Source organism: Corvus hawaiiensis, chromosome 30 (assembly GCF_020740725.1).
Source record: "Corvus hawaiiensis isolate bCorHaw1 chromosome 30, bCorHaw1.pri.cur, whole genome shotgun sequence".
Classification (NCBI taxonomy): domain Eukaryota; kingdom Metazoa; phylum Chordata; class Aves; order Passeriformes; family Corvidae; genus Corvus; species Corvus hawaiiensis.
The window spans coordinates 18,911,818-18,938,474 of record NC_063242.1 but is presented as its reverse complement, the minus strand read 5'-3'; the positions used below and the strand labels follow the sequence as shown (position 1 = coordinate 18,938,474).

Sequence of the window (26,657 nt, the reverse complement as noted above, 5' to 3'; positions counted from 1 at the left end):
GCCGCAGAGGCCCTGACACTTTGCTGGCACTGTGCAAGGGGCTCCATCTGCACTCATGTGCTCAAGCACAGAGTTCCAGGATCCAGTCCAAAGCTTTAGTGAACTCTGTGTGGCAACACCTAAGTATGCCCTGGCTCCAGCAAAATTTATCCTTGTGGTTGCAGTGCTGCAAACATACCTTGGGTTGCACATTAGCTAATACACCCTCTTGGAGCAGAGTGCAGAAATACCTAAGAGATTGTGCAAACGGCAGGTTGTATCTGGCAAAGCCAGGGCTGAATTAGAGCTAATAAGTCTGGCTAAACTTACGTTGACTCTTTCTGGAGTCAATCACAAAGCTGACCAGTCTTCACTTCCAATATGTGCAATGTGCTAAAAGACATGCAGGCTGGGTCTAAACTGTTCTTGGGAGTGAGTGACTCTGCGCTTCCAGCTCTGGATGCCTCCCAGAGTTTGTCCTAAGCACCTATTGAGTTGAAACCTGGAAATGTAGCAGTCCCTTTCTCCCTCTCTTGTCTTCCTCTGGCCCTGCTTCCCAGGTGGGGTCCAGTAACAACTCAAAATGCTCTAGCTGTGACACCACAGCAATTAGAACTATGCTGGATACACAGGGGATGACGTGGCACAGTTGAAGTGTGCTTATCACAGAAACACAGTTCTCCGGAAATCACCATCTAGAGCCAGTGTCATCCATTCTGCCAACACAATCCAGCATATACCACCATGAAACAAAGTCCATGACATTGGGAAAGTCCATGAGTGTGGGAGGATTTGACCCAGCAGTTTGCTAAAGCTAAAAACATTTATTTTTTTCTAACTGACTTAACTTAGCACTTTTCCACCTTTTCTGCCTAAATTCCCCCTCTTTATATGGTAATGAAGGAAGTGAATACATCATAAAAATCTCAGAAGGGAAAAAGTCACAGATGAGTCACTGAAAATATTGATAAGATCACTGAATGAAGCTGACCTATAGCTTTCAACATTCCTGTTTTTCTATGCCCATTCCTCTTGCAGCTTCACAGATGCAGTTATGCCCCTCCTTGGTGTTTGAAGGGGGATCAGAGGGATTTCTTCACCTCTCTGTAGTGAGGACATATGCCAGAGTCACAGAATCCCTTCCTCGCCACGCCAGGATGTCACAAAGTCCTTAGCACCTACAACAACCCCTGAAAATTCTCAGAGCTACTTATAGCAGCAACCAAAATGTCTTATCACACCCCTGTCTTGGTGACAAATTAAAACTGCAATTTGATTATTAACATCTTTCCAAATAAAGGTCTGGATCTCACTTCCCTGGCTGCTGATTGCACAACTGGACTTGACTTCAGTGGAAGCAGATCTGGCCTCAAGGGTACGTTTAGAGAAAGCAAGTAGCAGCTATTTGCCTAGTGTTTATTTTACATTTCAGGTTGAGGCATTTGCAAGTGTGGTTTCTGCTGGACTTTGTATAGCTGGGGTTGTGACTAACAATAATAACAGGCGAAGCTGTGACTTTGCCCCAGCCCCGGAACAAGAGGCCGCCTTGTCCCCAGAGTCATGCAGAAGGCACACGGTGACTCACACCCTCGTAATCCCTTTGCTGGGTTTCCCCTTGCTCCACAGGAAAGGAACTTTTTTCTCCTTCTATACTTGGCGCAGCACATGGTCCCAGCCATGCTTGTCCCAGAGCTGTGAAGTGTATTGGGAGTGCGACTGCACCAAAACCCACAGGTCAGGGTGTTTAGCAGCCAAGGGAGGTTAAGCACGGGCATCTAGTGGGAAACTAGGCTCCATTGTATTCTGCCTTGAGCACAAACCAAACATGCAGCACGGTGTAAGGAAGCACCTTGGGTAAGGGCTCCATAATGCCACAACCTTTGTCACAGCTCCCCAAAAACCAGTGACTTCAAGGTGCACTGTGATTTCCATCCAATCCCTTAGTTTCCATGTGACATGCAGGCTCTGCACATTGGTCAACTGAATACACAAGGTGTCTCTGAGCCTTTTTTCTGTGGCAGTGTCATGCATCACTTTATTCATTCATTAATGAAGCTATCTCCTTCCTTGTGGAGGTACCATCCTCAGGTGATGCTGTCCAATGGATCCTAGCACATGCAGGTGTTGGCTTCCTGTGAGATTGTGGCTCTGGAGCACTCATGCAGGGGCAGTCTGGAGGGTATCTGTGTGTGACTAGTGATGATTGTGAGAGGCTTGGAAAACTGGATATTTTGAGTTTCTGTCAAGGCAGCCTGGCTGTGTCACTCCTCCATGTCATGTTCAGAGCATCTGAATTTAGTTATGGTTGTTTGGACAACAGATAAAATAGAATTTCTTGGACACTGCTTTTTTCCAGGCAAGTACTTTCTCTATTTTCATACCTTCCACTGCTTATCAGCTCCACTTTTGTTTCTGATAGATTTGATTCATATTTAGGGAACTGCCTTTGCAGTTGAATTGGACTCCTTGCAAAGCTCCATGACAAGTACACTAATGGATAGCTAGATTTGAGGGGCATCTCTATTTTGCTCACAATAAAGTCCCATGTTTTCTCACTGAAATGTTCATGGGCTCCTTGAGTGTCACAGCTTCAAAGGACCAGCGACATGCAGGTCCTTTGCCAGACAAACCTGTCCTTTGACATGGCACAGCATTTCAAGGCGATCAGCTTCTCTCACAACTGAAGACCAGTCGAGACTGGAGCAAAATCTAACCAAAGAAGATATGGCTTTTTTGGAAAGTGTTCAGCTGTTGTCCCTTGGGATAAAAATTTTGACTGTTTAGACCATTTAGGTTTAGATTCTTGGAATTCCTACTCATGTAAAGCTCTTAACATCACATCATTCAGAAGTTATGCCTCTACTGCTGTCAACCAGCTAGGAAACCTAACCTGTGGAACAGAGGATATCTGTACCCTGCAATCACAGCAGTGACTGCTGTGGCATCTGTGTACCTGAGATAGCTGCATAGCCCTGAAAGTGCAGTGCCCTTTGAAGCCTGAATGCAAGAGGCAAAAATAGTCCTCATGTGTCTAGCAAATCCCTCACTGCCTGCTAACCCTATTCCTCTGCTTCAAGTGAGCAAAACTACCTGGGACAGCCCCTGTGTTTGCCTCACTGACCAGGTGTGTGCATGGTTCCTGTGTTGGTGGTCTGTGCCACAACTCAGCAGCGGGTACCTGGCGACTGTGGTTTCAGTACAAAAGGTTCACCTGCTAGCACAGGACATGGCCATCTTTACTCAGCCATGTCATAAGAGCACACTTCTTGAATTTTCTCTCCTGAAAAGATAATAATGTGCATATTTGGGATAAGACCCATAGTCTAAATCTCTCGGACTAACTAATTCAGTGTAGTAGATCATACAGACACACTTGCAAACTCCTTAAACACTGCTTTTGTGGGAATTGACTGGGGAACTCTTCTTGTGCTGGCACCCTGAGTAGGTATAGCCTTTTTTCCATCCAGAAAATCTGACTGTGTGTCCTGTCAGAACTGGGATTAGATTGCAAGTAAGGAAATTCCCGAGGTTTGGGATTAAACCTCAAGGAAAGCCAGTGATGCTACAAACTTAAATAATTTCTGAGGAAAAGAGGTAATTTCCATATAAATGCCCTCGAAATCCATAAATTCAAAGTGACTTTGTGTGAAACCATTTCACCCTTCAGGCATTCCTGGCTGCCCCTTTTTGTGCTCAGTCTGCCTCTTCCCTGATGCAAAAGTAGTCGCCGTGTGCCCAACAAGAGCTGGGGGCTGGCTATGGAGGGGGCAGCTGGTGGAGCGGCTGCAGAGCTCAACACTGCACTGTGGGAGCCACCCCAGCTCTGCTGCTGAGGGCAGTGTTGGCTCACAGCTCATGTTATCTTCTTGCAGAGCTCCTTCTCCCAGCACATAAACAATTTTGTTTTTGTTTAAAGACTTTCCCACACGAGTGTCTGCCAAGTTCAGAGGACTGCTCTTTGAGACTGATCTTGAATTTTTTGGAAAGGGAGATGAGATTATATAATAAATTCAGTTAGTCTCCGTGAGGCAGTTGGGAGATGCTGTTTGAGACTATAATGTAATAGCCAATGGAATTAAGAAAAACAAAAGAATCCATAGTGTAAGTGGGGAAGGAACTCAATTTTCAGTTTAGTAAGTCTGATTTGGAAGCAGATTCACAGGCGAATCATCTACACATCACAGGATGGTTGACATACTCTCAAAACAGCAAACCTGAATAGATTAATTTCTCTTAGAATAAACAGCATGTCTTTTTTTAATACATGGCTTGTTGTACACCTTGTTGTGTACCTATGGACTTAGAGATCTTTTCAGCCTAAAGAATTCTATGATACAATGGTTTTCAAGTAACAGTCAGCTGGTGATTTAAAGAATTATCACTAGACTTACTGTTGTGACAATATTGAAATTCTTGTTGTTTGCCAAGTGTCTATGGATACTGATACTTTTTGTCCAATTATTGCTCTTCTAAATAATTAAACCCTAAATGCAACAGTTAAAAAAAAATAATGCAAGAGAAAGATTCCTTTATCCTGCTGAAAATTTTCTATTTTCACATATTGCAAGGCTTTTTGACTTTTAACTTAGCAACTCAGCATTTCCAGAGAAACTGAAGTTTAAAAGCACTGTGGAGCCAAGGAACTGGTCTGGCACTGGGACTGCAGAGAGGCAGGCAGGCTGCATGCCGGAGGGCCTGGACACCCACCGTGGCTTCTCTCGGTGTTTCTGGTGGAATTGATGCAGTTGGCCAAACCAGCATTTTCTCATGGAAATGCTGCTGGCAGTGAGACTGAAATGGGAGGGAGAGCTGTCAGAGCAGCATCCCTGAGAGACAGGGAACTGCTCATGTGCTTGTCATCTGTAATCCTCCTGAGTAATGTCTCTTGTGGTCAGTGAAGGCAGGTATTGCTCTGCAGTGGGAGAAACTATGACAAAAGGTATAGACAGCACCAAACCTGTAACATTGCTTGGGTATCCTCCTGTCTACTTTTCCTTGGGTATCCTTCTTATCTTTTTGTGCTGCCTCAGCAGCCAGTTCATCCTCTTGTCTGTAAAGAACACAGAGAATTAGTAAAGCAACAATAGTGGTGTGAGAGGATTTCAGTCTTAGGATATTTTAGATGGTACCATAATGATAATTTAATTTTTTATTCTATGTATTTATGCAATTAAAAACCAAAATGATCACTATGCTACCATCTAAAATGTCCACAGGAAAATAAAGTCATCTTATGTTTTGAGAATTGTATAAATACTGAACAAGGAAATACATCAGTTTTACAGTTGTCTCTTAGTTAATTATTTCTTAAAATAGAACTTGGTTCTGACTGCAGAAACTGTAGGGACTCTTGGGAGCTAAAAAATCTTGAAAAACCCCAATTAATAGACCATATAACAAATGTGTAGTTCAAGATTTTACAGAGATTATTTCAACTTTTCTATTCTTTCTACATAACTGAGACTGTTTTCTTTTACATAAGGTCTTTAATTCATACAGCTGGACCAGGCGATAGTCTGTTTAGAGCATGTTTCTTTAATTATTTAACTTTTTTCCCATTATAGTTTTTCCATATAAACTTTAAAAAAAAGTCTGCTGTATTCTGAAAGAGAAAAATGAAGAACCTGTTTATTGTCATGGAATTACAGAATCATAGAATATGGTGAGCTGGAAGGGACCCATCAGGATTATGGAGTCCAACTCCTGTCCCTACACAGGTCACCCCAAAAATCTCACTATGTGACTAAAGAATGCTGTCCAAATGCTTCTTGAATTCTCGCGGGTTTGGTGCTGTGTCTGCCTCTCTGGGGAGCCTGTTTAGTGCTCAACCACCCTCTGGGTGAAGAACCTTTTCCTGATATCCAACCTGAACCTCCCCTGACACAGCTTCAGGCTGTTTCCTTGAGTTCCGTCACTGGTGACAAGAGTGAAGAGATCAGTGCTTGCCCCTCAGCTTCCCCTCATGAGGATGTTGAAAACCACAGTGAGATCTCCCTTCGGTACATGAAACACCCTCTTACTATCGTTTCCCTTAGCTGAAGAAGTGGTTTGGCCTGAATGTGACAGTGACACCTGCCCTTTTCATCTAGCAGTAAAACACCAAAGAAGAAGACAGTCAGTGTGCAAGGTGGAGGGAAAGGGGTTCGGTGTTTTCTGGCCACCACATGTACTAATAACAATGAGATGGCTGGAGAGGCAGGAAGTGAACAGGAAGGGCAAGGAAGGCAATCCAACAAAGAGGAAGGTGCCAATAGCCATACCAACCCCTGTAGCAAATTGTGTCTCCTCAGACATCCTTCCCCCCAGGGTCATGTCATGCTGGGTCTCACCTCTTTCACAGCTAAATATCCCAGGTTCAGAGCATGCCAGCTCTGATACCTCATGACTTACTAAAGCCTAAAGAACGTTACATTCTCCTTCAAGCATCTGCAATCCCATCTGTAGGCCAGGAGATATCAGCCACTCCACCTGCCTCTCCTGACTCATCACTGGGCTCCCACTAAGGCAATGGGGCTTGCTGCCCAGGCTGGGGGCAAGGCAGAACCTCTCATAGCCTGCAGATGCTGGTGCAGGATGCATCCAAGTCCTTGTGCTCTTGCCAATCTTCATCCCCTTGCCTGCAGGCCCCCTGCCACCAGGCCTAGACATGCCATTCCTCAGGTAGCGACAGCTCAAATCTGAAAAGTGAGAAAAAAAGCTTCTGGGAAATCTCAGAGGATTTAGACACTTACATCCCTCAGGATGTGGGGTTGATTACTCAGGAGGTGACTTCTACTTTTTTTCTGAGTCAGTACTGAACAAATAACTGGTCTGGCACATCACTTAGAGGGACTGTGGTGCTCTGGTGCTGCCTTTTGCAAGAACCTTAAGCCAGACCTGCATTTTCTCAGGCAAAACCAGCCTGGTCCTGAGAAATGTACTGAGCAGCAAATGCAGCCAGCCGTGCTTATCTCCTACAGTTTCGCCCAGTTGCACTTGGTGGTGTCACCAAGCATTTGAACAGGGGTAACAGGCCTTAATTCGGGAGGTCAGTGCCCCTGTGCCATATAGTCTAGAGCTACCTCTTGTGGATCTGCCTTAAATCAGTCAGCTTCTGTGAGAGTCTTAGGTGGGGACTCATACCAGATGAATACAATGTGAAAACGAGGTTTAGTGTTAGGGGGAATGTGTGCCATTCTATTAAAAACTGAGGAACAGCTGCTGCTCTGTCGCTACATAGAGGAAAATACTTCTTCTAGTTATTAGGTGTGATTTATACCTAATGGCCAAGGCAGGTACCCCCATGTTTATGCCCTTTGGTAATGATGCACTTCTGCATCACTTAGATGCATTTATTAATCTGGTGACTACTAAAAAATGCCTAGAAAATCTGAAAAGCAAGATAGGAAATGAACTCCTGTCTCATTTTGGCCTTTTTTGTGTGGTTAGAGAAAGTATTGTAGAGCATCTGTTTCCCAAATTGCAAACCAATCTGGTCCATTTGTAAAAATGTACAGTGTCATGCATTGCCCCCTGGAATCAGAACTAAGGAAAAGTCACACAATAATATGAACAAATATAGCCCCCATTAATAAAACTGTTGCTTTTCTCAGAATGGTAGCTCCAAGAAAACAAAATCTCAGTGTTCATGCCCTAGTTTTCTCATGGACCCTGTAGGAGAGGAATGTTCAGAAGAGGCTTTTAAAATTGCTCTTGCTTCCGGAACAGCACTCGTCCTGCAGACACCCACAGACAGGACCAGATTAAACTGCAGTGTCATGAAAAGGCACTTCCAGAGGAATTTACATCCTCACACTTTTAGCTGCCGCCAGAATTTATTAGTTAACAGATCACCACTTCCTGATATCGTTTCTGGAAGTCTTGATCTTTTGATCATGTCATCCTGTTCCTGAAATGCACAAGAAAATGGAAGCTCTGCATGCCTGTTCCTTTTGATGAGCACAACAGTCCTGAAGCAACCCAAACCATCCATCATTTTTGGCCTGCTCACAGTGAAACAGGCTTGTTGTTCAATCATTACTTGTACCAGATACCAGAACACCAGGTTTACCTCTGAGAGCCCAGCAATTTTTCTCAGAAGTGCTATGACAGAAGTCAAAGGGGCTGATTCTCCTGTTTCGCTGACATCGTGGTCCCCAGGGTCCACTGAATGACACGGAGTTACTTGAGATCAGTATGAACAAAAAATGAGGGGTGCACATTTGCTTTGACTAGAAGCTATTAGTTAAGCAAAATTGGAGCTACCCTTAGGCTAGTAACAGTGCCACAGCTGGGTGTCTTACACAGGAACTTTGTTCTGAGAAAAAAAGATCTAGGTGGCAGCATGTATTCATTGATTAAATTATTGATTGATTGATTGATTGATTGAATGATTAGAAAATTGATTTGAGAGCAGCCCTGGGGATACTGGAGGATGAAAAACTGGACATGAGCCAGCAATATGCACTCAGAACCCACATCCTGGGCTGCACAAAAGCAGCATGGCCAGCAGGTGGAGAGAGGTGATTCTGCCCCTCTGCTTTGCTCTGGTAAGACCGCAGCTGGAGTGCTGCATCCAGTTCTCGGGTCTATGGAACAGGAAAGACATGGACCTTTTGAGTGGGTCCAGAGGAGGACAGTGAAGATGATCAGAGGGAGGAAGAGAGGCCGAGATTTGGGTTGTTCACCTGGAGAGGAGAAGGCTTTGGTGAGACCTTAGAGGAGCCTTTCAGTACTTAAAGAGGGGGTTTATGAGAAAGATGGGGAGAAACTATTTATCAGGATCTTTAGTAACAGGACAAGGGGCCACATTTTTAAACTGAAAGATGGTAGGTTTAGATTGGATATAAGGAAGAGATTTTTTATAATGAGAGTGGTGAGACACTGGAACATGTCTCCCAGAGAAGCTGTCGATGTCCCATCACCATTCAAAGTCAGGCTGAATGGGGCTTTGAGCAACTGGATCCAGTGAATGATGATCCTGGCCCATGTCAGAGGAGCTGGGCTAGATAATGTTTGAAAGTCCCTCCCAACCCATGCTGGTTTGTGGTTCCATGATTTGAAGTATCCTGCTTCCTCAGATCTGGCTTGCTCACTTGTTGGAGATGCAGTCCATGGCCCCATGGCCCAGAGAAGTGGGTGTTACAGATACAGTTGCTGAAGAGCTCCCCAGATGATTATAGTTCTTGAAATATTGAGAAGACTCAAGATTGAAAAGAAAAACTTGTTTCTCTTGAAGAGTTCTATAGCTCATGTGAATTGCCAAAAAAGGAGGGAAAAGTTGCCAATGCAATAAATGTCTTTCTAATATGCTGTGACTCAGCCTGTGCTCTTGCATCACAATCCCTGTAAGAGCATAAAAATCTGCAATTCCTTCCAAAACCTACCACTGCCACAGTGTTGTCAACCAGATTTCTCCTCAGCACCTGGATTAATATAAAAAAAATTGCTAGGGGAGCCTGAAGATGGAGTGAAAGGCAAAGAAGGTCTCTTCTTTTGTTTGAATCAGTATTATTGTAGTTTGATAGCTGAAGCTTTTTGGAGTAGAAACAGAAAATACAAGTTTTTATATCAGGACATATTTCTGGTTTTTACAGCGATACCTGGGTATTTTCAGTATTGTTTCCTAGACTTTTTCATATGCAGTATAATGTTTTATTTGCTTTTCTATCCAAATCCCACTGAATGGAAGTTTTCACATGCTGCTTCCCCTTCTCCACTCCACCCCTCCAGTTCATGAGCAAGTTTACTGAACTCCCCAGCAGCTCATGTTTATTTTCGTATCTTAAGTTAGAGTGCGAAATTAAAACACTTGATTTGTCCTTGGCAAGTTAAAATGCCTATTATTTCTATAGCACTGTAGGGGTCTGTAGCTCCTTGTGAACAAAGAGAAACTGAAATACCATGGCATGGGGCAATGCACTGCCAGACCTTACAGATGTTCAGGCTGGGCACAATGGAGCACACAGAGCCATTCCTTGCTTGGCTAACATCACAGGATGCTTTGTGGATGCATGCCCTGCTCCTCACACCTGGTGTGTCCAGCCAGGACTGTGTGAACCCAGAGTGCAGAGAATATTTCTCTGCCTGTTTTGAGGGGTTTCACCCCCCTGAACAACACTGTTTTTGACCTCCGCCCTTGGAAAAAACTGCCTACTCTTAGAGAAGAACTAGAAACTACACTAGTGTAAATTAGGTGATAGACTACTATATAAGATTGTCACAGGGTGAAAAATTTAGAGGTTTTGGGTTTGTTAATGTAGTAAATAGATAAAAGCAAAAACCATCAAAATGGAAGATTGTTGTTGTTCTCCCAACCTTCTTCTTCTTCTACTACTACTCCATATTCTGCAGTAAAAGTAGTTGAGGATGATTGGACAAAGGACTCTGCAGTTCCTGGCTGTGTTACTAAATAATTGGTAGAAAAGTAAAAATAATGTACATTTTTAGTAACCATTGGTTGATTTACCTTTAAAAAGGCCATGCAATCTTGATAATTGAGCTTTCTCCTGCATTCTCTGCTTTGTGCTATGCCTGGATCATGCTAGTGACTCTTTTTCTCTGATAAGACTTAATAAACAACTATCAAGAAGCAGCGAAGGCTGAGAGTCCCCTTTGTCTCTGGAACTCCTAGCAAGGACTGTAAAAACTGTCTCCCATGAGGAGAGGTTTGATTACAGCACGATCAGTGTCACAGGACGTTTCACTGGAAAGACATTAGAGCCATTGTGCTATGTGGGCACAGCCCCTGGGGACACTTTCACAGAGCACCTTGGTGCCAGGTGTATTTCTGGCACCAGGTCATCCAAAAGTCACCAGCCAAGTTTTACGACACCCCAATTGGGTATTGCTAGCAGTCAGCTCACAGTGTCATTGACCTCCAGGTGGAAAAACTGCCTTTATTCACCTTTGCAGGATGTTTTTTGCAGTCTCCATGGGACTCCAGGTAGCCCTACGGATATTTACAGCTGAAACAAATGGCACTGGGGTAGTGCACCCCACAATGATTCATTATGCTCATCATAAAGCTGCAATATGTTATTTTAAATGTTGTCAAATATTTTTAAATGTTCCATATAGCTTAGTTATTAGTTAAAATATAAATAAATCAGAAAAATTCTTTACCTATACAACTGTAATTAATTTTAACCTTAAATTTTGGCTAAAAGCACACATTCAACAGTCTCTCTCCTAGTCTGTTGACAGAGAAAAAATTTCTTGTCACTCTTGAATTTGAGGTGGGAATGGTATAATAAACTGTAAGTTTTAAGAAACTGAGTAGTAGTAAGTAAAGCTTTAACATTTCTCCATTTCTTTATGCACAACCCCCTAGAGTATATGCACACATACTTGTGAATGTCTCAATACAAAATATTTCTCATAAAAATAGTCAGTACCCGGCCTCTTGTCAAGTGTTACCCCTTTATCAATGCCTGCCATTGCCTGAAAAATAAGCACCATTTCCAAAGAATCAAATCTATCTCAAGATAGAGCAATTTCATGAAGGTGGAGAGTAAAGTCAAACATTTTAAAGCTGAAGTATTACCGTGAATGAAATTCTTTTCCATTTTTCCTCCCTTGCTGTGATATCAGATGAGGGTTATATTTATGAACAAGTAATTTGCTATCAGTTGTTGCAGTTTGTCCTGTGGTTCTATGCCATAAACTTTAGCACGTCCAAAATCAGATTGTTCCAGTTTCAAGCCCATCACAAAAGCATTGAGACAGTTTTGCCTGAGACATGGAAGAAGTATTCAGTCACTTAAATATCTCTCCATTCCCTCCAAACATTTAAAAGTGCAAGTGGGAAATGCTCACCTAATATACAAAAGCAGTGTCCAATAGCTGGAAAAGGTCTGAAGATCCTTTCAACTGCAGGTTATAAAGATGGTTATCTCTGGGAGAACATTCCTCATCTTTCCCATATGTTGAAAATAAACTGTCTTCTGTGATTCTGAAGCTCTTTTGGCAGGAGAGGAAAAGTGTTGAAATACTGCATTTCACAATTTTCCAGACCAAATAGTAACTTATCTAAACAATGCATTACTGTATTTTGCAGCACATAAGCTCACCAGCTCTCTGCAAGTCGATAATCCTTTTCATTTTTCATTACTTGATAGCTAGAGAGGTATCTCACAGAGTTATCATAAGCATTATCAGTGCAAACAGTGATACCAAGCCAAGGACCTTTGTGATCATAGCATATTTTCTGCTTGTATGGGATATTTTAATGCAGTCTCAGTGCCTCATTGAAAGCAGTCCAGCAGACGACAGATAATTTCCCCTCTCTGTTTAGTGAGCAACAGCTATTAAAGACATTTCAATATTACAATGGCAGAGAGTCATTGGCCACAAACTAAAATCTGTTCTCTTTATCAAAGATTTAATTTTTATATTATTTGAAAAAAGCAATATGATTGGCAGCATTTGGTGTTGGCAACAAACAGAAGCTTTTGTCCTACAAAGTTATGTGTTTTCAGCTGTGAGTGAATCTTGGGAAATCACGTCATCTCGTTTTCACCATTTTTTTGTGCACAAATCTTACAGCATGTGCACAAATCTTACAGCATGTACACAAATGCTCATGAACCACTCAGTACAAAATATGCCTCAAAAGAATAAACTGTTCACAATCAATTCACCTTCTGAACTGAGCATGGTGGAATTTTGGTATAAATTTCTCACTTCCTTAGCAGGCATCCACTTGTTTTCTGTGATTTCATGTGTTTCAACAATGAAAAACATTTCAAGAGTTTTGTGCTTAGAAGCTGTGTTAGATCTTTTTTATGATTCACACTCTTCGTATGCTGTCTTGCCATGAGCAATTCAGAAACTTCTGCATAAGTGACCATGAGTTGTCTGACACTTACTGCCTTCTTTCCTTCTGTCTGCTCCAAACAAGATAATTTCTACACTTGCTTGGTAAAGCTGACAACCCCAATTTTTAAATTGTTTTTTCTTTGAGGGAGAGGTTTTCTTGACATTTTAATGGAAGAGCATCAGTTTAGTTGTTGTCACAGTCCTGATCCACGGAGGGGTGTAATTTGAACAAATAAAAGTCTGTAAGTAAACTTATACTAGCCTTTAAATCACAATGATTTTGTCAGTTGGAAAACCTTGTGTACTAGGCTGACTGATCCCACAGGCTGCATACAGTACAGGCAGTGCTTGGTCCATGACATATATTCAAGAAAAAATCACTATACATATCAAAATTTTTTCCTATCTAGATTCACTGTAGCAGGTCTTCTGGTAGGTAGATGACTTTGGAAATTATTTTTACGCCCCTTCTTGCTTTTCAGCCACAATGGAAATTATGTTTTTCCAAACTTTTGAACAAAATTTAGGACCCTGTGTCATTAAAAGAGTTGCACAAGTGTATTATATTATTTAAGATCAGGAATGCAAGACTTCATCTGAAAAAGAACGTGTGGAAAGATCCTGGGAGGTTCCCACAATGGGATCTTAATTTATGAGGGACTCCTCAGAGGACCTGTCTCTAAGTGAAGTGCCGGTGGAAGAGGCTGTGGGCTCCATATGCACAATGAACAATACCGAGCCATCCGGACCAGATGGTATTTACCCAACGGCGGTGGAGGGATCCAAGGATCAAATAACTGAACTGCAGTGTTTAAGTGCACACTGAAAGCTAGAGTGGTAGCTGAAGACTGGTAGTTGGCAAATGAACACCAAATTTTTAATTGTGCCAACTACAAAAGAACTTTGTTCAAGGGAATTTCAGGGGAACTACAGGCCAGTTATCCTGACGTCTATGCTTGAGCAAGGTAGAAGAAACAATAATGAGGGCCATTAATTAATAAGTATGTGTAAATATGCTATACTGTACAAAAGCCAACATGATGTTTGTAAAGGGGGGCATATCATTGAAATTCTATTAAAATCTTATTTTTGAAATGTTATTTCTCTGAAGGACTCAGCAAACATGTAGGGATATTCCACTGATTCAGTCTATTGAATTATTAAAAATTTTCCACAAGACTACAGAAGTCACTCTTAGAGAAACTGAAAAAACATGGGATAGAAGGTCCCTGTATGCATAAATAATTGCTTAGAAGGTAGGAAGGAAAGAGTAGAAAACACAGTCTATTTTCATGGCAGGTTGTTATCAGTGGAGTTCCAGAAGATCTGTGCTAAAATCAAAATATTTCTGTAGGATCTGTAAAAGAGCTTAATAGTGAGATAACACTGGGAACATTTTTAGATTATTCAGGAGAGCAAGGTGATGGCTGGCTGTGAACAATTGCAGAGGGTTTTACAAGACTAAGTGGCCAAATGGTAAAATGGTAGATGAAGCTCCATGTAAATAAACATCAGGTGATGTACACGGGAGAAAATGATCTGGAAACTAAATGTAAAAAGCCAAGGATCAGATTGTTATCACTTGTGAACAACATCTTGGGGCTATAATAGCAGCATGAAAATGTCAGCCTTTTTTGAGTGCTCACTCAAAAACGCAAATCAGATGTTAGGGACTATGATGAAAAATGTACAGTACAGAACAGTGACTATCATGGTGCCACTACTGTATAGATCCATGGTTTCCTTGAGCATGGAGTAGCACTCAGGTCTGAATCCTCCCTCTACCTCTGCAGCAGAAGAGAAGGAGGTCCCAGCAAGGGTGATGAAGGCAGCTGAAGGAGTGGAAGAGGTTTCCACATATGCCGTGAGTGTGTGAGCAAGGCTTTTCAGCTTGGAAAGGAAACCTCCATGGCAGACCTGGAGCCAGAGCCTAAAGAGGCCTTGGCAAGAGAGCAAGGGGAAACAGACACAGAATGATTATTGCCCCTCCCAGCTTGAGACCTCACATCCAACCAGTCTATCAAGTACCAGCTTCAAACAAAAAAGGGTGGTTTTTAGTACGTCTTCTGATAATTTTCTTTCTTATTCCTAGTCATTGATCTGAAGTCCTGTTATTCTGAAATCCAGTTACTCTAGAACCCAGCACAGCATCTCAGAGGATAGCAGTGGCACAGTACAGGAATGACACTCAGGTCTCAGCTCCTCCTCTAACAACAGGCTGTTGAGCCTGGATAAAAATTCCCAGTGTGATATTTCCACTTAAAAACTTCTAAGCTTTGCCAGAAAGATATGGCTTGAAACAATGCTTCAAAGCAGTATCACTTAAGGCCTATATGTAGGAAGCCTTTTCTGTTTACAGAAATACTAGTTAATATTTTCTGATCATGTCATATTTATTTACCAGGGTTACAAATGCAAGAAACAGAGGCCTGAGGTAATTTCATGTTTAATAGACGAAGTCGCAAGAAAAAAGACATTGTCACATCCTTTTTTTTATATTTCAGAGATATGAAACCTTTTCTTACTGACTTCGGGTTTAGTATTTACTTAAGATAAGGAGGAATCCTACAAGGAAAAAAAGGTGATTACCTGATTAACAGACTTATTCACTCATTCATTGAATCTTCCACTTCCTCCTGTGACCAGTGAATGAAATAAGGTGTAGCTGAGGCACTCCAAGCCAACAAGCAAAGAAGAGGTAGCTGAGGGTGCAAAAAGGACAAAGAGGAGATCTCTTGGAGAAAAAATTAAGAAATAGCTCAAGGAAAGAAAAACCCTCTAAGAGAACTAGAATAGGAGAGCACAGCAATAGTTTTATTTCTACACAGTATGTTCATCTGGGTCTCAGGTATGATTTATGCCAGCACATTGCACTTTAAAGTTGCAGTAGTTCTAGTTCCTCTCATTCTTTTCCCTTTTTTTTTTCCTTTTTATTCCTCTACCAGAAGCAGACATTGTGAATTTTCTGCAAAAAAGGCTTTATTCTATGCTGTTTAAACAGTTCCTAGTATAGGAACTGACCCATCACAAGGATGTGCTTCGGCAAATAAAAACCAATAGGAGAGTGTAGTTGGAGATGAAATGCTGAAAGTGGGTCTTGATGCTCAGAAAAGATGTTCCTTCGGTATTTGTTTCTGTGTGTTATTATTATTATTCCTCTAAGTAAACAAACACATTAGTTCACCTCATTAAAATCAAAGAGAAAAATCCAAGAAATGTAGTTCAGCAGCCAAAGTCTCAAAATCCACCTTGAAATCTTACTGGCTGTCTTCTCGAGGGAAGTGTAAATCTTCCTTTCGTTGGCTTTTATTTTCTGAATTTGGCTCTGCTCCTGGAAATCTTTCCTGAGAGGCCTCCACTTGCTATAAAAGTTGCAAAAGAAGCCTCACTATTTGCAATACAGTTCTAATTATTTTTCTGATGGGCCAAGAATTGCCTTTTGGCCATCTTGGGAGAGCCCTGGTTTTGTATTTCTAATGCATCATTTGGAATCATTCTGGACAGCAAGCTCTCGCTGCCAGTCAAAACCTCTGTGTATCTCAGGGTCAGGCCTTTAGTCTGTCCATGTCCCTGCAAACTCAACTGAAGCTTTCCATCTGATAGTTGTGATGCAATGCAGCAGATTCCTTGCTGGGAAGGCAACAGGAAAAAGAGATTAAAAAACCAAATAAAAAGGAACATGAAGGGAGGCTTGGCCACAGGAAACCAGGAAGAGTGACTGTATCTTATCTCTTACTTGTGCTCTTCTTCTGGGATCCCGCTCTAAGAGGGGTTTGTACCCTAATTTTGGAAAAACACCCTGTTGTCCACTGCACTCTTTTCCAAACAACAACAGAAGGATTCTGGAGGGAATGCAGTGACTTTTTAATATATAACTTTGCTTGGATTAGTGGATAGCCTGGGGTGCTTTTGAGAAAGAAATGCTGTCAGAAAAACATACTGGGGGCTCGGTGTCTCACAGCACATCAGATCATTTTGCAGTAACAAGGCAGGAAGTTCAAGCTAAGCAGCTACAAGAAGTTATCCAGAAAAAAAGAAAAAGAAAAAAAGAAAAAGAAAAAAAGGAAAAAAAAAAGGCAGCACAATGGAGCTGAAATAAAACTGTTTGTTTTGCTCTGAGGTTTGTGCTGAGCACAATCCAGCTTGCAGGCTCAGCAGAGGTGCTCACAGAAAGTAGGTTGATAAATGAATGAATTTCAGGGGGCAGGAAATGCTGATGCTAACTTTACTGGGAGCAGCTATAAGGCTGCACTGTAACCTTTGAGCTTTGACTGCAAAGAAATGCTGTGCAGCCCTGTGCGACACTATCACAAAGCTTATGAGCTGGGGGCAAAGAGGAGGGAAGGGGAGAGAAAGGGGGCAAATAACATCATTACTTACTTTGGTTTTAGTTCAACGTTTATCTTTAAATATTTTTTTCCCTCTGAATTAGTTTCAATAAAACGTGCATCGCTCGTGGAGCTCCTTCAATAAAAAAGTCACTGTTTGTTATACGATAACACTGAACAGACTCCAGGCACTCCATTTTCTTATCTTAGATATACAGTGGAGCATAACTCAAGCAAGGGGGAGAAGTTAATGCATCTGTAACACTAGGTAACAGAAGCAACAGTAGCATGTTAGTGTAGTAATAACTCTCACATGTGGAATATCTGAAGATGGGTTTTATTGAATTCAGTTTATTTAACCAGGATAAACCCTTGAGATATGGATCTCATTTACAAGATGGTGTTGGCAAGAAAGCAGATTATTACAAGCACATGTGGAAGATAAGTATGAAACAAAAAGCAAAAGACCTGTTTATATTTTTAATTAGGACCCTTTTATCACCAAAAATGTTAAGTGAAAAGGAATATAGATAGAGATATAACTATTGCTGTTGATATTAACAGCAATGATCCTTCTTACTTACATAGCACTTTGTTTTTTTCCTGGGTATCTTGACATTGGAAAAAAAAAAAGGAGAAATGTCCTCCCTTGTTGCACATCAAGCCTGGCTAATCCTGTTTTGCTCAGGGACCTTTTTTCCCAGGTCCCAGTGAAATGGCCCACAAGGACTCAGGAATTGTGTCAGAAGAGGGAAAGGGAGCAGTGCAGACCTGTGCAGGGTGGAGGGCCCCGCAACTGAGTGTGCTACCGAAATGCAGTCATATCTAGGTAGTGCTGACACATTAGTGAAAAAGCCAAGGAGAACACAATGTACAGATCAAACTTCAGGAGAATTAAAGTAGGCCAAGTGTAAGTATTCCAAGTGGAATTTGACCAGGATTACCCCTTTTAATCTTGCTAAAAATACTACATGATCTTTCACAAGCACAGGCATTCAAGACTCAACTTCAGCATTTCACACAAAAGGCATTAAAATGTACATTTATATGAATGCATTTTTTGAAACAGTTACCTTTTAAGTGACCTCTAAACAGGTACAGACCACATTAAAGTTATATGTGGTATGCTGGCACTTGAGGCTGCAAGGTGATGGAGTGCTTTTCTTTTCATAAGGCAATTTTGCTTGATAATCAAATGTCTCTGTTAGGTAAATAAAAAACCTCTCTCCTCTGTTAGAGGAGTTATTATGTTGTGTTTACAATGTATTCTTTTGGTCTGTAGTTAACATACTTTAAATACTCTTAAAAGTAAATGGCTGCCTTCCAGCCAATGACATTTTTGGGCTATCGAGTTGCATATTTTGCACGGAAGTGTGATGCTGAGTCTGCTGCTCTGCTTTCCCTCTCCACTGCAGGTTTTCCCCTCCTTGTGCAGAGATCTTCAAGCAGCACAGTCCAGCATCTTTTTAATCTCTGGAGGGGATAGAAGACCAGGCTTGCCCAGCCATGCTGGGGTATGGCAACTGCTGGGATAAATGTAACAGGACATGACAATATTATGCAGGAATGTAGGCCAGTGAAAACAAAACAAAACAAAACAAAACAGAACAAAACAAAACAAAACAAAGTCTTTTCTGAATGGGAGCCTCCAAGATTTTCTGATGAGCATTCACCTGAGCAGTAGGATGCTCTGCTGGGGCCTTCATAGCAAAACTGAGCCTTTTGGTTCTGTAAGATGACCACAATGGAAACTACCTGTTGGGTTACCATTGCAAAAGCCTTTACAGGCTACAAGGATCTCATGGGCCATACCTTGATAATTGATTTTATGCAGCAGCAGCAATAGAAGCTCAGCTCCCCAACTTGTCTGTTGGGATTTTCCTTTGTTTTCTCCCATTTGCAGGAGAGGTTTAATCGTGAGTGGTAAATGTAAAGGGTGTGCTGGTTACCTCCACAGCCGTCCCCTATGGTCTTCATTTTATTTGAGCTTTCCTGTGTGCTTGAACCCTGGAGATGCCAAGTCTCATGTCCTGCCAGTGGTGGAGTGGTTGTGAAGAGCTCCCTAGTGCTCTCAGCTCCTCAGCATTTAGAATTTTCTTGCCATTAACTTGCACATTGTTCCCTCCCACTGCCTGCAGCCATCTGGTGGCAGAGCAAAACGTTGCCTGGGGGTATCTGCTTGAATTAATTTGCTTTGGCTCTATTTGCACCTTTGTGTATTTGTTTACCATTTGAGCAGTGACATTTATTGGCAAGAATGTGCTAAGGAAAGCCAATTTGGGGAGAAATGTCAATATTTGCTCTGAAGAACAACCAGACCCCAATTCAAAAACATACTTATTAACTCTAAGTACATGGATGTGTCTCATCGACTTTGTTGAATGAAACCTGATGCTGGGAACAGAAGCAATGCCATGAGCTTTCACTCGCCAATTAAGACAAATTGGTCGTTGCCCAGCCTGAAATAAGATTGTTCAGGATCTATCTTCACTGTACTGAATCTGAAGAGATAAAACACATGCCAGGGATTTGCACACATTTGGAAAAACACAGCCCTATCACGTCTGCACAGAGTAAGAGGCAATGCGGTTGGTATGAGTGATTGTTGCAGTGTTAAGTCTCTGCAAAGGCTGCAGTGAAAAGAGAGTCCAAAACGAACATGACTGCAAGAATATGCTAAAAATAATGCTGGAAAGTCTTGCCTGGGGAGTCATGTACTGTACTAGATCTGCACAGGTGTTTGGGCAAAGCAGACCAGAACTGTCAGGACAAACCCATGGCTTTTATATAATCTGGAGTTTTCTAAACATATCCACATCAGTGAATTTTGAATGCAGAAGTGATGGGGGCTTTGCAGTCCTTGTTATAAGTAGATTGTGGAGTTTTTTCTGATACTTACTATGTGAATTATAACATCTATGGGGAAGCACACTTGATTGAGGCTCCTGTCCTGTTAGAACAGCTCCAAGGAAATGAAGCTCAAGGCTGAGATCATCATGTCAAATTAAGCCACAACAATAAAGACTTAGTACAGGAGCAGCAAAAGTTCCTATATTAATGTTGCCTAATTTTCCTATTATAAAAAATTCCAATTTTTTTTTCAGAGATTTGGCAAGGGTCAGATTTGCAATTAGGAAGGAGCTGCTTGATGTCTCTGAAAAAACAATACATTTGTTCAGAGTTGCCTGGGCCCTGTAATGAAAAACCCAAACCCATTCCTTGTATTTTATTATAAACTTTACTTGTCTGAAGTTTCTGAGCATGTGCTACCAGCTGAACACACCCCAGCCCCTTCAAGGACTCTGACCAAGGGAGTGGGTTGTCCAGGTCTGTTTTCTATGGATTAACCCCGAAGAAACTGGGTAGGGAGACTGAAATGTCTGCCCCTCAGAAAACCCTGTGTGATTTCCTAAGTGTCATGAACCAGGGCCCAGGTGGTACCTTGAGTTATTCATGGAGACTGAGAAGTCCTTGATCTAACCCATTGACATCTCATGCCGAATTCAGCCTCAACTGCACACTGTCCCTAAATTCTGCCTCTAGCAAGCTTTTACAGCCATGCTGCTGGAATCAGGCACTGCATCTCAAAAGTGGCTGCAGTGAATTCACACGATGGTTTGGTTCCCTGGAGCTGCACTCCTGCAGAGGCTGCTCCAAGGAGGACAACCTGCCCAAACGCAGTTCACCTCATGCTTTGGACACGGCCAAATCATATCCTACATCTTGATTTTCAGCTGAGAAGTGACTTGCTTGCTGTTTCATGAAATACAACATCCCCCTTTCTCTTCTCCCCCTATTCCTGAACATGTAGCATTGAATATACCCCTATGGCCAAGTTCAACAAATTAGCAGCCAGAAATTTTAATCAGATATTTAATCTTTCAACCATGTAAGTGAGATTTTGTGTTTACAGTGGCAGTAGGCCAGCTCAACCTCAGAGAAAAAGATTGTTAGTAGTGTCCTTGAAGCTGGGGAGCCAGAGAGCAGTGACTCCACTGAGCAGGTCTGTCTGACCTGTGCTGAAAGGCAGCTGTAATCACCACATCAGTACCTACAGCACTGTGTGCTTACTAAGCCTTGGAGAGCCAAGGAAATTATTATAGGTTTTGGAATATTGCTGCTCTGTGCATTCAAAATTACTTCGTATAGTAAAGAAAAGAACTAAGCTTTGGTGACAGGAGGCCACAGCAGATGAAATTCTAACACACTCTACTCCTGAATTTGCCAGATCCTGGAGTAATGGGAAGCATCTTCCCAGATCAAATGCCAGTAGTGAAGTTAATGAATCTTCCTGTTTCAAAAGTTTCTATTCTCATACAGATGCCTTGCCCAGATGCATGCCTAAGTGTAGCCATATGCACATTATTCATTCCTGTTTGTAAGGATCTCATCTGTTGCCCAAAGCAGTACATGAACAAGTTGGTTCTCATAATGTTATCCCTGAAAAGTGTGTTGTAAAGTAGAATATGTGAAGCACTTCTCAGTCATACTTGGTGATCACCTTCACGACTGGAAGCTAGAGGTCTGGTATTTCTGACAATGATTTTGCTGTGTATAGTCATGGAAGGTTTATAGTCAAAATATAAATTATATTACGCCCAAGGTCTGAATGCTTTAAAAGTCTGGGAGGATTTGGTTGTCTTGGAGGACTTGGGTGGGGTGGCATAGTATCGTTTTCTGATTTGCCCTAAGTACAAACCCGAGCTCTCTGGAGCTCCTAAGCAACCCCAGATTAGGACAGGAACCTTGACTTCACCATTCAGACTTCTCACGTAGAAATGTGAGACCCTGAGGAGGAAAAAAATCTTTTTTCCTCAGCGCAGATGTGTCTGCAATCAGTGATTCATGTCAGCCCATCAATATTCCCAGTGGTGAAATAGCAGTTTGGGAGGCATTATAGTTCTGCACAAGGAGCCTAACATTTATTTACCTTGGTTATTTGCTGGGCATTTTTCTGGTAGCCACATGAGAAGTGGATGCTGGGAGATAAGTTTGGATTGTTTATAATTCATTAGAGTCTGAAGAGGTTATACCACTATGTGCCAGGGTCAAGTTTTTAGTTCCTTGTTGAACTCTCTGACTCTTCACTGGAGATGCAGACAAATTCTGCCCAAGATAGGGATAGTTTTCAGGAAGGGTGTGTATATAGCTCCTGTCTTACAGATTGACACAACCTTTGTTATTTCTAAGTAAAACATACCACTTTATGGTCTTCCAAAATGTAAATGCTTCCTATGACTTTGATTGCTACAGTTTAATTGCAGTTGTTTTTCACATAACTTGTTTAATATGATTAATGTCATAACAAGTCTGCGGACATTCCTCAGTTCTTTACCTTGACAGTGGAACAACACTGGTGACAAAGTGCAGGTTAGGGTATAATGGATCTCTCTTTTTTAAAGGAATTACCTAGGAGTGCTTACAAAGATTTCAGTGTTGGCATTCACTTATTGGATAATTAAGTTCATCTCTATTTCCAACAGGATAATTCAATTTCCCTGTAGAGATGGGAGATATGTTGCTTCTGAAATAAGTTTTGTTAGAACATCTACTCTCTATAAAAATCTAACCATCCAGTGGGGAGAAAGAAGTACACAGCATACATTGTCTATAGACATACTGTATATCAGAACAGATGTCCTTTTGTTCAGGCCAGTATCTGACGGGAAGATGAAATATGGCCTGTACATATTTCAATTCAATTTCAATATGTAGGGGTATTAATAAGTGTGAGAGATGGCACAATTCAGATTGAGGCCAGGACACTTAGGTGAAGCCACTTTAGTGGCATTGACAGATGATCTCTCCTTGTCAATAGATAGAAAACAGCTATCCATTTTCATCCTCCTGGCTCTTTCTTCAACATTTTACACTCTTGACCTGAAGATACTCCTCTTTCACTTCAGAGTGTTAACAGGGGGACAGGGTAATGCAATAAATGGCCAGGTCCCTCTTGAAGGGATGCCAGTGACTGCCAGGTATAGAAAGCTATGTTTCTGCTGTTGGAAGACAGCAGCACTTACCAAGTCCCCCAGGGATCAATGCTCTCTGTTCTGCTGTTCAATATCTTCCTGCCAGTCAGATGATGTGCCGCCTCAGAGCACCCAGATAGTTCTGATGCACCTTCTTGTTGCACAGTCCTACTGTTTGGTTAATGTGAGCAAGGTGACTTTTTCTGGAGGAGAGCAGTACATAGATTAGCACTAAAAAGGCTTTGGCTGAAAGCTAAACCCATCATGATCCAGAAGATACTGAGAGAAAGAAGCTTTTTTGAAGAGCTGGTATGAGTTGGGCTCCTCTTGGTGGGAGGCATGAACCAGTCACTCCCATGCACTAAGGGTGCTCTTGTGTTCCTGATTGTTTTCAGAACCTTAGGCACCACTGAACTGAAAGAAGATATGAGCCTTGCGATCGGACTGCAAGAGAGGAACACAAAATTCTTAACCATCCCTAGCCCACAGTAGTTTTAGCCTTCTGTGCCAGTGTTTAACTGCCCCTGCCATTTGAAAATGTTCATTTTATCCTTGAAAAATATCCCACACTGCAATTTCTGCTAACATTTTCTCATTTTATCTATCTAATGGATGGAAAGGACTTTCATTTTTACTCTTTCTTTGCAGCTGCATTTTATATATTTGAAATGTATTATCACATCTTCCCTCTGGACTAAACAAGCCCATATTTTTGTCATTCTTTCTCTATAACTCATGTTGTCTAAACCTCTGATTATTCATGACTTTTCCCAGTTTGTCCAAGTCTTTTATGAATGGTCTGTTCAATATGGGCACAGTTCTTTACAGATGCTTTCTAGATGCTAAGCAGAATGGAGGGATTTCTTTTAGTCTTAAATAAAATATTCTCTTCTACAAATCCCCATCATTTACGTGAGTTTTTTACATTAATGTCATAAAATTGACTCACCCTTAATGTGTGGTCCCCTACATTCTCTAGTTCAGTTTTGGAAGAACTGTTGCCTATTCAGTTCTTCCCTGCACTTGCATTTTGGCAGAAAATGTCTTTCTAGGTGTAGTACTTTAGTCCTTTCTGATAATTTTATTTTAAGCACTGCTTCTTCATTGAATTCTAATCTAACCTCCCAAATGTTTCCAGATTCTCCAAAGAAGTGAGAAATCCTTTCTGAAATTTTCCAAGCTTTTAATAAAAATGTTGACCCAAGATGGAACCCCCGTGGAACTACGAAGAAACTTTGCAGTCTGGCAAATGACCGGTTTCCAGCTACCTGCTAAGTAAAGTTTTCCAAGTGGCCTCACAATAGTTTTGAGCTCATGTTTTCTTATAATTTCCTTAGGAAACTGTCACATGAGACAGCGTCAAAAGCCTTCCTAGCAACCAGATATATGACATCAGCTCACAAAGACCCATATCCTGCTAGAGAGGAAAATTGAGTTAGGCTTAAAAGTGCTAGTGTTTGTTTGACAAAACCGTGTTCTTGTGCAGCTATTATCTCCCAAGTAGTCTGATTGTCATCTGATCTTCTGGCTATATGTATGGCTATGGTATATATGTACAGTATTGAACTCTATTATTTTTCTGCAAATTAAAATAAAAAAAGATAGGCCATGGCTCATGGACTTCTCCTTATTGAAAATAAAAGCTATATATGCTCTTTTCTGGTACTCTACAACTCCATCCATCTATCTGGAGTTTTGGATCACTGATACTGAGTCCAAATTTGTTGTAGTGAATTTAATCAAGTGAAACCTATTTGATAATATCTAACTCCATAAGAGGTAACAATCTGGCATTTTCTACTTTACCCCTGACTAATGGTGTATTACAATTTTTGACAAATGAGTTTTATGCCAGCGGTGTTAAGTGCAGTCAGCATTGGTCTACAGTTGATTCTATTTAGTGAAGGCCAAAATAAAAAAGAACCAAATTGGATCAATATAGAATAATGCCTCATTTTTACTTTACATCTCCTTGGAAGTTGTGCTTTGCCTTAACATTTCTGATTTTCTCTCCATGGCAGGTCATGCTCCTTACAGGTCTCCTCAGTAATGTGCCGGGTATTTTACTTTATTTTTATTCTTATATAGAGCCTTATTGAAGAGGTTTAGCAAGAGTAATGATCAGTTCTGTCTGGAGCTGTTCAAGATATTTTCTCCCACTCTGACAGTCATTAGTCTGGCTCCAGTAATTCATGCCTGTGCCACTTCCTGGCCAGGCTACAGCAGTGCAGAAAGCCTTCAGTGAATCAACGTGTGCAGAAACTGGTCCTGCATTTTCTCAACAGCTGAGGCTATTCCAGATTTCTCATATTTGTCCTCTACTCCTTTGAATGGTGTCCAATCAGGATTTGAATCAAGATTATGGTTTTATTAACTATCTCTATGTCCTCTTGGCCTGAGTGGGGAGCCTAAAAAGGCCTGCAATTAAGCTCTGGGACAAAAGTTGTGGTCAAAGGCCCTTTCACAGGGCCTTTAATAAGAAAGGGAAAACTGTACAGAAAGCAGGGACTTTTCAGGTCTTGACCAGTGGCAGGGAATTAAATGACCTCTCCAAAAGCTGATCTACACTGTTGGTACCAGTGACGCTTTCTGTATTGCATCTGTCTTTGTGTCTATTTCTATATTACCTTCCCCTACACACTTTCTGCTGTTGGAAGAGGGAGACATTTCTGAATGCATCACTGCAAGAGACTCAGACACTCCCATGACATATGTAATATTGGAGTGTGTACAAAATAAAATAGTATAAATAAACCTTAACGCCAGCATTTTAGCATGAGTATGACTTTGTTTTGTTATGTACAGCTATTGTCACATTCTGAACAATTTTGGGAGAGTGGAAAAATTCTCAGATGATTAGTTTGATCTTGGTGCTCTGCCACAAGAGTGATGGGAATTTGGGGGCTTTGTTCTGGGAACGGGAATGGTGGACAGGCGTAGGAGGATAATATGAGGAATCAAGGCTTATTGGTTGAAAAGACTGAGATTAAGATTAGAGGTTTATGACACATGATGAATCTCAGCAATGTTTCAATTTCTCTATTTTTCTTTCTCTCATTATCAAAAGGACAAGACCACCAAGAGGCTCATTAAGTGACTGTCAAAATCTTCAGACCATTGCAAAGGGGCTTGTGCAGAGGGTTACTGCAGACCCTCGCTGGCTTCTGTGCCCATGTGGATGCAGCTGCCCAAGATGCTGAGGGAAAGCACATGGCATCACTGTCATTCCCAAATGTGCGTTAGCAGCTACAAAGAGCAGCCAGAGGCCTGTTCAGCCAGCCCCATGTGGGTGACAGCCTTGAGGACCACCAGCACCCTGAGGAGTGCACTCAACTCACAGCATCAGATAAAGACAAAGTGCACACAACAAGGTTGAGATCTGATGAAGCGTCCCCCAAGCTGGCACCTCTGTCTGAAGACCTCCACAGAACAAATGGAGGACTAACTGTACTGAGGACAAGCAAACATCATAGGGAACTTTTTCCTAGCACAATGCCTGCCATTTTATTCAGTTGCTTTGTGACCAGTAACATCTCCCTTGTTTTCATTGCTGACAGACAAAAGAGCAGCAGCTCCAAAC

General features: G+C 41.6%; 1 long non-coding RNA gene across 1 annotated transcript in view; it reads right to left on the bottom strand.

Annotated features, from left to right (window-relative positions):
• LOC125318665 overlaps positions 1-11,926 on the bottom strand; it is a 29,117-nt gene extending 17,191 nt beyond the window's left edge. Inside the window, exons 1-2 of the long non-coding RNA XR_007200477.1 lie at positions 11,776-11,926; positions 4,937-5,029 (exon numbers count right to left, since the gene is read on the bottom strand). This is a non-coding gene — a long non-coding RNA (uncharacterized LOC125318665). The remainder of the gene's footprint in view (positions 1-4,936; positions 5,030-11,775) is intronic.
• Between the last annotated feature and the right edge of the window lie 14,731 nt (positions 11,927-26,657).